We start from the raw sequence: 17,160 nt of genomic DNA, 5'->3' as shown, positions 1-17,160 counted from the left end.
CAGTCTTTCATGAATTTTGATCATATTTTGATTGAACTGACTGGCAAATAGGTGTTAAATTCACACATGTTGACCTCTAATGTGCTTCAGAGCAGTAACCAGGGTGATACAAGCAAGTTGAAACCTGGTGATCTTAAAAAAGACGTGAAAAAGAGATAAAATCTTGCTTCACAGTGCAGGCCTTTGATTGTTTAACACACCACATTATGTGTGATCTTCCTAGAAAGCAGTATAGACAAGGGATCAAGAATAGCTTGACTAGAAGTGAACACAGTGGAGTGTTTAGCCATTAAAGATGAAGATATGTCCATTTAGGGAGAAGAGCTGGTACGGAACAAAGCACATCATAAATAGTGCTGGGTGTGATGGCGTGTTACTATAATCACACACTTTCCAGTTACTGTACTACAGTAAATGCATTTCATTTCATATGACGGAATAAGCAGAAATAATGTAACGAGTAGCATAGTACCATATAAATTACTTTATATGGGGAGTAATAAATATTATATAACAGACTGTATTACCTTTAGGAAATGTGCAATACATGACTTTCTTTGGGTAATAATGGATTGACAGTGTCAACTTTTGTTGAGCGAGAACATGCCAGCCTTCTGTTGACAGCCTGTTGTGCTGCATCTTGGAAAAAACATATTTAAATCTAAATGTATGAATGTGAGCTTAAGTGCAATCCTGTGTTTCAGAAGCTGTAACAGTAGGAACACTCCATTTATAGACTTCCATAAGACTAAGACGGCAGACTGAAAAGCTTTTACTTTTACAACGGCTACTATGGGTCAAGGCGACCACAAATGCTATTGACCTGCATCTGTATTTGACTTGTAAATGGCTTTTTCACCCCCTTTAAACTGTACACTAACAAAGAACCACCAGAACCATAAAACTGACAGTTAAATAATATAAGCAACATTATTGCTTACATATTGTTGATACTAATACTAATGTTGGCATTCAGTCTCTTGAGAGGCCAAACCTTGTGAAACTGCTTTCACTAAGCCTTTAACATTAAAGCATAAAAGCTTAAAATTAAGGCAGATATATTTTCACGCTTACTGCCAGGAAGAGCAGCTACAACAGAAGGTGGCTGTAAGCAATCTAGAACACAGCAAATTCCATGTAATGGCAGTGAAATGACGCAGCTTACACAAAGGGTACAAACATCCCTGCTGTGAAATGGTGTCATGCGTTTGTGAAATAATCCTATATTTTCAAATTCAATTCAGTAATACAATGACGGAAAAAAAAGCACAATGGCTGTTCTTCTGAGAAGCAGATGCTATTGTGTGCTTGGGGTGGCCCTGTAGTCATGGATATATGGTGACAATTGTGAATTATCATTTGCTAGGTGCAACAAATTACTCAGTGGTGTCCTACTTTTAAAGACATATTAGAGTCTACTGCGCTCGGGGCCAAGAGAGCGCTGACTGAGGGAGTGAAACAAGTGAAAGGAAGCGTCTACAACACAGAGGGGAACAGAGAAAAATGAACGGGCGTTATCGGGTGAAGAAGAGAGAGGGTGATACGGAGAATTATAGCTAATGAGAAAGGGTAAATGGTATGTGAGAGGGAGGAGGAACTTCTGAAGTGCAGAAACTTTGACAGAGCTTTGCCCTATTCCATCTGCTCAGCTATCATATTTGAAAGGCACAATTACATGGTACATCTAATTCCCCTGCACAGTTAACATCAAATTGTCTCAGCGCTAAGATCCTAATTCTTTCACTGACAAAGACAAAGGCTGCATTTTTTTTCATTTCACCGAGAACCTGCAAAGTTTTGGATTAGAAACAACCTGACATTTTTCTTTCCAAGGCGAGCGAGATGAAGTGCTAATTTAGGCAGAATAAATAGAAAGCGGTGGCAGGATGTCACAACTGTGGTGGCGGGTGAGACCGGCGTGACCTGACTCCTGGTTATTTCTTGTTTTTGACGAGGTCACAAATGTTAGGCAGATATTGGATTCCCACGAGCGCTGAATGGGAATGCTGAGGCAGAATTAGAATGACCACAGAATGACTGCAACGGGTATCCTAATGAAGCCTCTCAGTCCCTCTGTTTAGGTGACCCATTTTCTCTTCCTCTCTCTTTTTCTTCCTTCTCTCGCTAATACAGATGCCCCAAATTCTTCAGAGGGAAGAATATGCATAAATTTAATTAAAATAACCAAAATTATTGGGTGAGATTCGTATATCCTCCCTCTAAACCATTAGTTCTTGGGCTTGCTTGGACTATTGCAGGTGAGGAGTCTGATGGGGTCAGTCCTCGTTCTTGGGAGAAAATGTCACAGTGAAAATGGTAAATTACAATAACACAAATGAACTTTCACTTTAAAGGACAAGATGGGATTGAAAATGTGTGTTTTTTATGTATGTATGGATGAATTGATTTTTCCTGATGGATTTCTGCAAAACTTTTAGAAATAAGAAACGGATTTTGGAGGGTTTATGAAGTAAAAGTGTGAGGACTAGTCCAAATTGCAAACCATTGCAAGATAGATGGGGATTTTGTTAAATATCTTGCAATTACAAAATTCCCGTGGGCAACTGATTATACAGTACTCAGACACCCAGTGTAAGTGAACAAGGTTGTTAGTTCAATAAGAGATGCTCTATTTCCATGCTTGAGATAGACTGTGCTCTACCAAGGGGCTTGGACAGCATGAAGAGGATGGTGTTTTTAACTAGTTTTATAATTTCCCCACCTTCTCAGATAAGAAATGATTCATAAACACTTTACAACTGCCTTTTTTAAAATACATACACATACAAACAGGGGGAAATGAACAGGGAAAGAAAATCACATATTTAAAACATAAACAAACCAAAGGGAAAACACAGCTCGATTCACATAGTTTACCTTTTCTTCTATAAGTACTTTTAGCAATGAAGTCCAGTAATAAGACTACTTTTTCAGTTATGAGTACTGAAGGCACTGTATTTTAAAATTCAATAATTAAGCCACAGTTTGCTAGTACCTATTTTCTTATGATAACTTCTTCAGCACTTGTACTCATTTGTCTTATCCAGGAGCATACTATATTTTTGTCACACTTTCGATTACAGCCCACAGTGTATTGCACAGTGCATTAATGCTGTAAGTAGGAGTGACTGAGGTTTAGACTTCACGGAAACATGTTATACATACAGTAAGGTTTAGTACCAAATTACTGATAACTACCTAAATCATTTTCATGTTTCTGAAATGGTTAGTTTTTTTTTTTCATAAGATTTATTTTCATTTTTAAATTGAAAAACAAACAAAAAAACAAAACGAAATAACAAATAACAATAATAATAACATAATAACATTGGTAATTACAGAAAGAATTAGGACAAAAAACAAAAAAAACCCCAAAAACCAAAAACAAGAACTCAAAAAAGTCAGCAAAACAAAAAGCACAGAACACGTCATACGAACCCCCTTCAGTCAATGAGCAACCTAATTAAGTTTTGTATTACACTAGGCAGAGTAATACAAAATGCTACAAATCATAAATAATCATAAGTAATGCCACTCTGCACAGTTGTTGTTGTTGTTTTTTTGTTTTTTTTAAAAACCCAAACTTTCTCATCCCTGTCACTCGTCCATGATGTAACTATAATGATGGATGATGATGGTTCATGTCAATAAAGTTGTGCTTTAGGAGCTAGTTACCACTACAGTGAGCCTAAACAATTGTGAGAACAAAACCATTTAAAAAAAATGTATTTATTTTTTAAGAAGTAGGGTTTTTTTTTTCAAATGCAACCTTTCAAACAGCTCACCAAATAGCACCAAACTGTTTCTGTGCAGCTTGATAGTAATTCTGTCTGGTAGCTTAGACTGTATGTTACAGGAAGAAAAACAATGTTAAGGTGTGTTAACTCCACTCTCAGATTTGGAGCAAGATAAGAGAAAGAAAGGACACGAGAGAACGCAAGTTTAAGAACTGCTCAGCAAGTGACATTTGTGGCAGTCTGTCTGGCAGCTGGCGTTGTAGACACTGCAGAGGAGGTGTGGCTTTTTCCCAAACAGCAACACTGGCAATACCTGGGCCCAATGTGTCACTGCTCTAAAAAAGTCCTGGGAGCTCAGCTGCTGTGCACCTCTCCTTTATGAGGCACCCAATTAGACTGCATTTGCTGCTTCAGTTTTCAATTTCTTGCATTATACAACACATTTAACACTTCTCCACTCATACGTTCACTTACCCTGCTAACGTCACCCACCCTTGAGTGGAATGATTATGCAATGGTTAGTATTGTCACCTCACAGGAAGAAGGTTACAGATTTGAATCTCCTGGTTGGCTGGGGCGTTTCTATGTGGACCCGTGCCCAGATGGGTCACCTAGATTTCTCTGGCTTCCAGAGAAGCACAGTATGAATGTAGGATTAAATGCAACTTACAGTCTAAAGCACTTCGAGGGATCAATTAGACTAGAAAAGCACTATATAAATACAACTAATAAAATATTTCTTAATTGCCATTTGTATCTCCCTTATTGTCATGCCTGCAGTGTTAGCTTTTTAAATTAAACACTGGATTTGATCATGTCATGTTTCTGAAGTTCTCTGGTATTTTCATGCAAAGAAAATCAATCATGTTGTATTGTTTAAATTGTCTATTTTATGGCAGTACTAGGTAGTGCAGTCCAGCGTAGTGCAGGCTAAATTTGTTAGCTTGCAGTGTTACCTTGCAGGTCTTTAAAGATGCCTATAAATAAAATAAATGGATTAGTATTATTATTACTGTTGTTTCTGTTATCTAAGGTAATTTCCCCCCACCCACCGGTATAAGCTGTTTTTTCTCTGCACTGATGGCCTTCATCAGTAAGGAGGAGCAGATTTCACGTGTCACTGCTCCTGTAGCTGCACAATTCTGCTTGTGTGTATGTGCTTACATGTGTTTTTTTTTCTTCTTCTCAAGCATCTGCTGTCAACCAGTTGGTGAAAAACGAGGTGAATATAAGTCATCTGGTGAGAAGTAGTCACTAATAGGATCGAGCCTGCTCCTTCTTCGCAACGTAAGCACACAGACACATAACTTCAGCACACATAGACTGTTGGAGACATTCACACTCGCAGACACCTCCACAGGAATGAGCTATGGCCTTATTACCCACCTCACTTCCTAGCAGCCGGTGTCCTCCCGTAAAAGCACAACAGTGTTCCTATCCTCTCTCCTACACATCATCCATCCATCCATCCATGCTCCCTCCTCTTTTCAACATTGCCCTAATGTTTTCCTGGGACTTTTTTGCCTTCACATTCTGCTTTCTTTCTACTATTCTCCCTTCCTCCGCACTTATTTTCTCTTTACCTCATTTACTCTTTTGCTCCACATCTCCCCTCCTACCTCTTTTCTTTGGCATCCCACCTCAAGCACCTGATTTCTACCCTGAATTAAAATAGCCTCTTCCGCACCTCTTTCTTCAGCATGGCACCTACCTGATTTAGTCAAAGCTCTTCTTTCCCTTTACACCTCCACTCTTGCCTTACTGCTCCAATCCTATCTTAACCCTTTCCTTTCCATCATATGCCTCTGTGGCTGATCTACTTATGTCTCTGTTCTCGATCACTCTTCCCTATCCCCTTGACTCCTCTCCTGCCTTCTCCTACCCTCCTTCCTTCCCTGCCTCCCTCTTTTCTCACCCTACTTTTTTTCCTCCCAGCCCTAACACCTGCTGCTGAAGATGTCTAGACCGGCAATGAAATGAGGATGGAGAGAGGGGGGAGGAGGTGGTGCATATGTGCACAAATAGGAGGATAAAAGACAAGAAAAGCACGGAGAGAGAGGATAAGGGGCGAAAATGTTTGAGTAAAAACAGAAAATGGTTTGAAGAATGAGTGGATGTCATGAGGAATGCAGATATGTTGTAAATAGGTTCGCAATTTAAACCGAACTGATTGTTGTCCATTTATAGAAGAAAAAAGATTTACTACTTCTCGGTGGTTTCTTTTCAGCTGTCACTTTCAGATTTTTTTTTTCATTCTAAATTGTTTGGCTTCTTCCAGACAACACAGCAGCAATCATTTTTTATGGTTCACTGCTTCACACCCACTGAACACCTCTGTCTACCCATCTGTAATTTCATTTTTGATCTGAGAAACCTACCCAAGTCACACATTGTATCAAAGCGAAAGAGCGTGATCTAAGAGGACTTTTCTCCGTTTCTTCCTTATGAACAACATGAATGAAATTTGTGCCATCAGTCCAGGCATATCACCACGCATAGAGTCCGTGTGGTGGGATTAGAAGAAAGGATGAGTGAAGAAAAATACAAAAAAAAAAGGGCCTCGACTAAATGATGAAGGAAATGAGGACAAACAGATGCTGGATTACATCTTTATATGGCAGTTACACACTGAGAGAGAGTTTTGTTTGATGGCTCGCTTGTTTGTGTGGTTCAGAGTGTTATGTGTGTGCGCTTGACAGGAGGAGGTGTCCTGTCTGTAGCAGGATGTGATAATTAACCTTTCTCCTGCTGAGCGCTGCTATTAAAGCTAGGGCTGTAAATGAATCTTATCACGAAAACAACATATTACACAACTTCAGTTGTTTAGAGCTGTTGTACATTCAGAGTGAAATTGTAAATTGGACTGGTTCATGCAGAGGCCATTCTGTCTGCTCATGTCTATCTGTGTTTATCTTTATGTGAGCTTACTTACCTGTCACTTCAAATTCATGGCCAGACCCACTGGAGAAACCTTTTACATTAAAATCAAATAGAATTATTCAAATTTCTGTATTATCTGTTGACATCCAAATTTATGATTTGGCTTTTCTTTCTTTTTTAACCTTTTTTTCCCTGTTACCTGCTGCTTGGAGGGATGAAAACTACTAGATTTACTGGCAGCAATTTCACAACATAACACAATCATGTGCTTAGATTTAAATTGCTGTGGTCAAAGTTAATATAGAAATGTTTTGATTAGTTTCAAAATTACTTTTTTCTGTAGAAAATAATTATTTTTATCAATGAGTACAACTTTAGTTAGGGGAATATGTCTGTGTAGGTTCTCAGTCATCCAGGTCATGGTATTGTAAGCAGCTTGGGAAGAAAGCGACTAGACTTCTTTGAGTTTCGTGAAGACCTCTCGGATGAGAGGTCAAACATCTTCAAGAAACCAGTTGCTTTCTTTCCAAGCTCCTTCGACTTCTGTTAGGGGAGTTGAACAGTCCTTCTGGTCACAACACAAGAAAACTAAATACGAGGGAATTTTGGAAATAACAGGGTCACTACTCTTCCTCCCTTAGCAGGTTTAATGGCAGCAGACAGCAGTGGGTTTAAGTTAAAATGCTAGCTTGCATTTTGCCCTCTCTGATATTTCTGGTTTGCTAGCCTAGCTGGGAAGTGGATCTCTTTGCCTCCCTGAATCTGACTTAAACTTCCAGAGCTTTAAGTGACAGTATAAGTGACAGTGAAATATAACATGGGTTTTATAGATTGGTGCTCAGGAAACTACATAAATATGCATACAACTGAAACAAATCAAAGTCGCAAAGTGGCAAACCACGTAAAGTTGCAGAGTTTCAGAATTAAAGTACATTGTGGAGACTCTGGAGAGTCTCCAATGCTCTACAGAGCTCCTAATGCTCTGCCGAGTTTTTAACCCCCTCTAGCATTAACATCAGCATAAAACTGTGAACCAGGAGCTTGATGGCACGGGTTTCCATGGCAGCACAGCTCCTGCAGGTGTAATGTTTAGGTGGCGCTGTACATTTGTCCATATTGTGTATGTTCTCAAACACATGCATAATATTAACAACCTGTGCGTGGACTAATTTAATCAATATACCAACATGATTGTGCTCCTCAAAGACAGATCATTTTGAAACAAAATATTGATTGCCCACTGTCTCTGCCAACGTTTAGCTACAACTCTATGCAACTAAATGCAGGTGGAAATTAATGGATTGATTTTATTGATTCTGGGTATACTAGGCAATCCAGAGATGCATCTGGATTGCCCAGTATACCCAGAACTGTATATACGCATAACTGTCAGGTTCTTAGATGTAGTCTATTTTATATTTAATGCTAATAGTAAATGATTTCAGTGTGCTAGAGAAAACATTATGCCTCCATAAATTCTACATTAATATGATGATTTTACAGTTAAATATTGCTGGGTACAAGTTTCTGTCTGAAGAATAAAAACACAAATGAGATTATGAAGAGATGAATTACTGATGACAGAGAAAAAAAAACAGGCGAAAACTTGATATGACAGCAGAGATACAAATCGAGAAATATGGAGAAAATAAATGAGGAAGGAGGAAAGAGACAAAAACACACTTCAAAAGTGTTGGTTAGGCATGACACATAAAACTTAGAGGTTAAGGTCTAAGCACTGGTTTTGACCCAGGACTGTGACCTTCCAAAATCATTGATTTGGCTCAAATATCTGGATCGCCTAACCCAACGTCACTGTAAATTAATTTTTTTATTGGTTGTATCATTTAACACCAAGGCAAACACTCATTTGGATCAAATTGATTGTAGCCCTCGGAGAATTTTTTTTCCTTAAAAAAAACAAAAGCTGTAAATAAAATATTTGACAGGTGTTGTGTGTAAGTACATGAATGATCACAAATTCAAAAATGACTTAATGCACGAAAAGTCATTCATTATTTCATGAAAACCTCATTAACTGCCAGGAGTCTTGTTCTCTCAAGGACCACTTAAATTCTAATATACTGAAAGGTTAATATAGATATTTTTTTAGCCAATGAGGCAAAACATGTTGTCTACTTCACCTTTAATTATTTTTTTAATGCATGAAGTCATGGATAAATTCATTATGATTCAACTTCCCTTATCGTACAGTGTAACCTTTTGTCTTTATGCTGTCACTAAGATCAATAGACAAATTGCTTCCATTCAGTTCTGATCAACTGAGAAAAACTAAATAATGGTTTTCCATTAGTATTACAGATCATTTAACCTTTTAAATGTATTTTAAACAACACAATTTACATCATTAACAATGATTCTGTTTTTCTGAGGTTCACAGAGACTAGCTGGCGAGTGCTTGGAGACAAGTCACCATCTTCCACAAATTATGTAACTAATTTGCTAGTGACCAAAGACCAAACCTTCTCTATTTCACAGAAAAGTCAAAATCCTGTTTCAGCATAATACTGAAAACTATTCCATGGATTTGTTACTTCTAGGCTGGACTATTGTAATTCCTTTTTCTAGGTTTTTCTAAGATGAAAAAAACTTGAGTTAATCCAAAATACTGCAGCAAGTGTACTATCAGAGAGTAGAAAGAGAGATTATATTTGACTCATATTAACTTATTTTCATAGGTTCCCTGCAGACCATGTCATTTTCAGACTGCAAGCTTACTTATGGTTCCTAGAGTTTCCTCATGTAGAATGAGAGGCTCCTCTCTTGTGAAACCAGCTTCCATTTTGGGTTCAGGACACAAACACCCTTTGTTTTTAAGATTAGGTAAAAATGTTCCTTTTTGGATCAGATGACCTTAGCATAAACCTTAGTTATGCTGCTGTGGGCTCAGGCTGGGGGGGACTTCTCATGATACACTGAGCACTTCTCTTTTCACTCAACATGCCATTATTGAATGTCACTAACTTTAGTCTACTCTCTCCTTTAGCTTGATGTTGATGGTCTAGCTAAGCTCCTCTTTTTCTCTTGTCTTGGTAAATGGTTGATGCTTACTAGGCCCGATTTTGCTGTGGGTCATCCTTATGAATATAGTGCAATACCTTTCCTATTACATCATGATTAGGGAGGACAGGGTATTCAGCTGACCCAAAGCCGTTGATTTTGAACATAAAAGCAATGTTAAATAGAAATACTGTAAAAAAAAAAAAAAACCTTTATGAAAAATGCAAACAAATATCTATATAATTATGTCTACAATTAAAAGAAAAAATCATTTGCATGATGTCTATTAGTCTATCATCAAAGTAATCCTATCATAATTATTTACACTTCAGTGCATGTATGGCATATAATAGTTAATAGTTTAATTTTAAAGGTGCTGGGTTACTGAAAATACCGAAAACAAACACTGACTTAAGAAATACCGCTTGAGTTGAAGACTACTTACTAAATCCATACCAGTGTTATAATATGCTTACTAGCAGGACAATGAATTATTAACACAGATGTTTATTATCTTACTTTTGAAACTAGAAGGGCTGACATAGCAGAGGGGTACATGGTTGTTCCAGTTTTGTTTTAGGAAACCCAGTATGTTCAAAACATTTGTTCCATAATAATCATATTTTATTACATTTTTTACATTTAATAGTGCGTAAGGAGCACTTTTTCCTTTTGAACTGTATTTTTTTTTTAATACATGTAAAGCACCAATACCTCATAACTGTACTTAAGTACAGTGCCTGGTGAATTTTTGCTTACAAAGATTTACGTGCACAAAAAAATTAAACAAACCTCAAGAGTATCATGTGAGGGCCAATGTGGCAGATGGGCCAGCAGTAGAGTAACATATGACTTTGTGCCCCGAGTATCTTCAGTAGCAGCACGCCAGCCAAACCTTAGCCACTAATGAGGCTCCACACAAAGTCCCAGCAGAGCCCACTCAAAACATTGAACCAGACACAAACACAAGGAAGACACAGAGACTAAGATGTAGGCATATGCCCTCCCAAGCGCACATGCACACACACACACATGCTTTTTCACACAACCTCGGGTAACAATAAAACGCAAGCACACACACACACACACACACACACACACACATACACACACACAAATAATTGAGGTTTGTACCAAAGATTAACATTGCACCTTTGGTAAAAAACCTTCTTAAATTCTTTGTTGGCCTGGCTTCCCTCTCAGCTTGTCCTTCTGAAGTAGATGTGACATAGCCTGCCATGATTATTGGTATTTTATTCCACTGTTACTGACACGTTCCAGTGTTAAGCATTCAAAATCAAAGTATAAACCTTTAACAGCCTTTTGTTCTTTTCACTGTTAAATCTAAAAATTCTTTCAACATCTTTCAAATGATGCTTTTTTTTTGGTAAAATGCTGCTTTGTCCATTTTCCGTAACTATGAATAACTTTCCAAAAATGATTTCTGCTTTATCACAGAGAAAAAATACCTTTGAACTGTAGTTTACCCAACACACACTGCTTACATTAGCTGAATATGAATGTACATGTGCACTCTGTACAGAACTATGCACTGATGCATCGTGACTTTATTTCAGTTAACCTATTATTACTCATTTTTACCATGTTGTTCAACAGAGTGAAAAAAGGAGAAATTGCACGATGTATGATTTACTTACTCCTCATGTTTCAGATCTGTACAGATGCTCTAATTGCAATTTTCTTGGCTGATTCAGATTCTTTTTTTTGTAAGTGTGACCTGCCAATACTGAAATTTGTCAATTAATGTTTTCTTTTAAAGAAACATAATTGACAGGATATACAAGCAAAAATAAACTTTTCTTCAATGCAAAAGTTTATTTTGATAATAAAATAACTAAACTTTTACCCTGAACTCAGTGAGTCACTAGATCTTCTCTCACTTAAACAGCTGAAAAAAAAGTTTTCTGCTCTTAGAAAAGGGGTAGAAATATTTGAGTTGTTGTACAATCATCTTTACCTGTATTTTATCTTACCAAACAGGAGCATCATTTACTTGCATCATTTTTCGGTATGGTTATGAGTTAGAGTTATGAGTATGGTTATAAGTTCAAAAGATAACAGAATATTAACCATTTTGTCTTTTCACCTGTCCCATCATCTCTGCTTTCATCCTTTCACTGTTCAGACTGAGGCTGCTGGCTGAGCTCTGGATAGCTTTAGCTTTAGCAACTTTGCCTTTGTTAGCATCTTTAAAATGTTCATATTCAGCTGGATGATAGTCATTTCAGTGTCTTATTAAGTTTGTTATTACAAACATTTTCATGGTAGTCCCCCTATGGTTTATTTGGCAAACATTCCATACTGTCTCCACTCAAAGTGAGGGGCTTCTACAGTAACAACATGTTAGCATGTAGCTGTGGCACTGCTGTTCCCGTGTTGCACATACATGAAAAGGTAATGTGACCTTCCAGGCCAAGAACACTGGAAACTGTCTGATTCCAGTTGCATCCCAGTTGAGCGTTGCATCTCTAGTCTTCTGATTACTTTGCCATTTGTCTTTTTTATCAACGTCGTCTGGCCTTTACAGCTTCTGTTGCTTTTGCTAGTTAGTTTATTAAAGTTACTTTTCCTATTCATGCTGCCTGAGTGCCTGTGCTTGGTGTCCTCTTACCAGAACTCCACATAACAGTGACATTGCAGATATTACAGAGACATCTTTTATGCCCAAACACAAGGTCAAACCCAGCTGTATGGCATTGAAGCACATTTAATTTTCTTTTGAAAGTATTGTGAGTCTGCTGATATTATTACAGAACATTGCAGCCTGAAAGTAATAAGTTTGAGATTTACTAAAGCTGAAACCTGTAGTCTACAAATAAACAACAATATTGGCATTGCCTTTTAAAAACTGTAAGGTATTTTTATTTTTTTATTTTTTTTTTGCTCTTGTTGATTTGCAGACGGGTTCAGATTCAGCCGTAAGATGCCTCAGAAGAGGACTTACTGTGTTTTATTATAGTTTGTGTACGGAATTGCCAAACAGCTTCTCATTATATGTTCATTTAAAAATAGTTATTGCCTAATACAAGGATGAAAATATATCACACGTGCTATAAAAACCCAATGGAAAGTGTAATACTGGCTGCTGATTCTGCTCTGTACATTTCAGACCATGGCTATACCAGCTGAGTGCAGTGGGAGTGCTACCCAGAGTGTCTCTTTGTTATCTTAACACAATTTCATTGTGTTTCAGTGAGCAGAATACTGAGCCAAATAAATTTTGAGGACGCAGACTGTTCCGTGAAACACACACTGTGCCAAGTGCTGATGGCATGCTGTGTTTTATGGGTAGAAAATCAGACGAAGAAAAGTACTGAACAAGAAAAGGAAAACATGAAATGAGACACTCTTACCTTAAGAAGCACTTCAGCACTTCAAACTGCAAAGAAAAGGGGCGAAACAGGGGAGAGGCAGAAGGAAAGAGGGAGGGACAAGAGGGGAGACGAGAGGGGGGAAAAAAAGAGAGACTGAAATTAGATTACCATAGGGTGCAACAACTTTCCACTTTACAAGAGAACATCTGAGATAAAACTACAGACATTTTTTGAAGAAGTGATTTAATTTCACAAGCAGTGCTGTTGTGCATTTCTCTGCAATTTCATTCCCTTGCCTTCGGCAACACATACAGTACTGAGTATTTATAGTTGACTGGCTTGCATGCATGTTGAAAAATAATTCTTCATGAGGATGTAAAGAGTCATTTCAACAATTTCCAAGAAGTTCAGTGAAATTCATTTGGACGTAGTTATCAAAAGCACAATTACCTCTTGAGTTCAGTTTTGAGTATTTTTTTAATGACATCACTTAATCAGTGTTTTACACTGATAGATTACATGAAATTAAAAATACGATAAAATGACTGTGATTTTATTTAAAGTTTTAAATGTCGAGCAGGTGTGCTTTGACAGGTTTGACTAAGAATATGGAGAAGATTTACAAGAGGAAACAAAGTGAAACCATTTCTGCTGCTCCAAATGTCACTTGACAGTTGTTTTCTTCAAAAAATAAAAAATAAAAGAAGCTGCTCTTAAGTTTACTTTTGATGGGGCTGCTCAAATTTAAACAGAATTTAAACAAAGAAAAAAATTGTAAGGCATTATAAATTAAAAAAAATCTGGGTACAGTATGTATTCTTCTTCCCTTTCTTCAAACCTGAGTTTAAAGCAGAAAATACTACTTTGCTAGGTATTGTTCTTCTCTCTTATCCGTTGCCAACTACTGACTTTCTCTAATTCACACTGTCACATTCTCCTGGCTGCAATTCATGAAGCTTTGGAGAGAGATAGCACACACATTCACACTGCTAAAACACACTGACATGCCTAAAAAAAAAGAAGAAAAAAACCCAAACAAAATAAACAAAGACTGACCAAGAAAACTGCTTCCTAATTAAAAAACTGTAACAAGCAGATGCTAAAGTAAGAAATGCTGACATAGATATTATAAAGGTTGACCGAACTTTAAAAATCATGTTTGTGCCTTCTAGCTGAGTTCGCAACATTAAAATAGATTACTAAAATAGAACCCAGGTTTCATTTTATTCACTTAATATGAAGAGAAGTTGTGTAATGAATCGTTAGCCCAACTGTACAAAAGAGTACAACTCCAAGAAAGATTGAACATAAAGCTGAAAATAAAGTTTCCTATAACTGCATTGCCAAAGGTGATCTATATATATCTATATATATCTATATATAGATATATATATTTACAGTCACTTTATTACAGTAGGTGCTGGTGTTTAGCTGCTCATTAACACAAATATCTAATCACATGATGCTAAAGTTCAAAGGAGGAAGAAAGATGAAGTAATTTTGAACGTGGCATGGCTTTTGCTGTGAGACCAGCTGATCTGAATATTTCAGAAACTGCTTTTCTACTGGGATTTTCCCACAATAACATCTCTGGGGTTTACAGGAAAAACAGAAAATATCCAGTGAGCAGGAGTTCTTTGGGTGAAAATGCCTTGTAGATGCCAGAGGTCAGAGGAGAATGGCCAGACTGCTTTGAGCTCATAGGAAGACCACACTAATTCAAATAACCACAACAAAAGTATGCAGAAGATCATCTCTGCATCAAACATTGAAGCAGATAAGCTAAGCATGAGAAGACCACACTGGGGGTCTGTCAGCTAAGAGCAAGAAGCTGAGCCTACAATTCACATGAATTCACCAAAATTGGGCAGTAGAAACCTGGAAAAATGTTACCTGGACTGATTTCTGTAGCAAAATTAAGATGTTAGGGTCAAAAATTGGCATCAACAACATGAAAGCATGCATTCATCCAGCCCTGTACCAAAGATTCAGGGTTGTGGCAGTGGTGTAACCGTGTCAGGGATATTTTCTTTGCACACGTTGTGCCTTTTAGTACCAAATGAACAGCCATTGTTGCTGACCATGTATGACTATGTGCATTATCCTGCTGGTAGTAACAATCAAGACGGGGTACACTTCTTGAATAGGACACAGTTCACCATACTCAAATGGCCTCCAAAGACACCAGATCTCAATTCAGCAGGAGACTTGTATCATGGATGTGCAGCCAACAAATCAACAGCAACTGTGTGATGCTATCATGTCAGCATGGACCAACTGTTTCCAGCACATTGCTGAATCTATGTCACAGAGAATTAAGGACGTCTGAAGGCAAAAGGGAGTCTAACCAGGTAGCAGCATGACATATTTAAAACATGGCCACTGAGTGAAGAGTAACAAAAAAAAGAAGTGTGGCTGGAATGTAAACCATAAGAAATAGTTCTTATATTTGCATATTAGTTTTCAAAACCCGGTTTTATATTGAGTGCTTACCAGTGAAACAGAGTTAGCAAATCAAAGGCAATTTTACGTTGGTACTGGTACTAATGCTGTTTTCCTTAAATTAAATTAAATATTCATAAGAACGTTGACAACATACACACATATACATGATGGTGCACTCTGTAATTAACCTAAGACTAAGCTACATGACTCCATATCCATATAATTTAAAATCAATCTTACCAATGAGTGCATGCAGACATTCAAACCCACACACACACACTCACGATCAGAGTGTTTCATTAGTGAGGAGCAGATAGATAACCCTCCCTAAGGAGACATTGACCAAGGGGCCATTGATCTACTGAGCTAAGCCATTCTGTGTGTCTGTGTGTGTGTGTGTGTGTGTGTGTGTGTGTGTGTGTGTGTGTGTGTGTGTGTGTGTGTGTGTGTGTGTGTGTGTGCGTGCGGAAAGTGGCCTACTGATGGAGTCTTTAAGCTGTTAGAGTAAGCACAGTAAATCTAATCCAGTTGTGTTTAATGGAAAGAGAAAGAAACAGTCTGTTGACATGTTCATTAGGACCAATTACTCTGTCCAATCACTGCCATATCACTCACTCACCAGAGAGGGTAGAGACACAAAGAGAGAGAGAGAGACCATCAGCAATATTTATGTCTTGGCAGACCACCATGAGAAAAGATTGATAGTACTTGAATGATAAATAAAAAACATATTTATTCCACTTACTGAGTGACAACATGGTGCATTTTGAGGCATCTAATTTCATTTGATCCCATTCAAGCCTGGCAGGGTACTGAAGTGTAAATCAATCTGGCTAAAACTGGAATCACTAAATTATACAGTCTTATTGATGATTCAATAAAGCTAGTTGGGCTCAGAGGTTGTATCATGACTTATGCTAATGATCCAATGTCACAAACATATTTCCCATAACAAGCTCATTGTAAACGCTAACAACCACAGACGAAAACAAGAAAATGCTATTGCTGGTCACATATCACGGGCCTAAGTGTGTGTGTCTGTGTGTGTGTAAGAGAGAGCTTGAGCGGTTTCCATCTACATGTGGGGGACTTATAATTAGCTTTCCAGCTTGTTCTCTTACATTGGATGTGAAGGTAATTGGCGCTTTTGGACACTCACTCTCAATCTCTGTCAATGCAAGTGTGCGTGTGTGTTTGTGTGTGTCTGAGTGTATGTGTGCGCTGTAGTGTCTAAATTCTGGAGGATGGCCAAACCATTACTGTGTGCTCAGCCTGCTCTAAAGCAGCTTGTGATTCATTAGTAATGAGTCCATTTGCAAACTAAATGAGTGTCTGAGTGTCCGAACGGCGACGTGTGCAATGATTGTGTCCACTTCATCTAGTCAACACTGCGCTACTATTTTGTAGTAAAACACACATTCTCTCACACTACTGTACATTCAGAAGCATGTTGTAATGTTTCTGTATTTGTGCGTGCACGCGCGTGTGTGTTGAGCCAGGATGAGAAGCTCATGTGGAGATAATGAAGTCAGTCAGTTGTGCCATTAATTACTGTTTTACACCTGCATGTCTCAGCTAATTAGACATGCTGACACACACACATGCTGTATACACATACATTCTCTTGTTTTCTCAACTTGCACACACACACACGCAAACGCACACACACACTTAATAGAATTACACATGTCTGAGTGCACAGAAAACACATATTTTGTAACACTCACTCCCAAGCACAAACT

General features: G+C 37.8%; 1 protein-coding gene across 14 annotated transcripts in view; it reads right to left on the bottom strand.

Moving 5' to 3' along the window:
* ptprdb (protein tyrosine phosphatase receptor type Db) overlaps positions 1-17,160 on the bottom strand; it is a 150,675-nt gene that overhangs the window by 115,535 nt on the left and 17,980 nt on the right. For all 14 annotated transcript variants that reach the window (XM_063476372.1, XM_063476373.1, XM_063476385.1 and 11 more), the window contains exon 3: positions 13,013-13,038. The gene's annotated coding sequence lies outside the window, so the exon portion shown is untranslated. The remainder of the gene's footprint in view (positions 1-13,012; positions 13,039-17,160) is intronic.

Source organism: Pelmatolapia mariae, linkage group LG6, assembly GCF_036321145.2.
Source record: "Pelmatolapia mariae isolate MD_Pm_ZW linkage group LG6, Pm_UMD_F_2, whole genome shotgun sequence".
NCBI classification, from domain to species: domain Eukaryota; kingdom Metazoa; phylum Chordata; class Actinopteri; order Cichliformes; family Cichlidae; genus Pelmatolapia; species Pelmatolapia mariae.
This window is presented reverse-complemented; position numbering and strand designations above follow the sequence as displayed.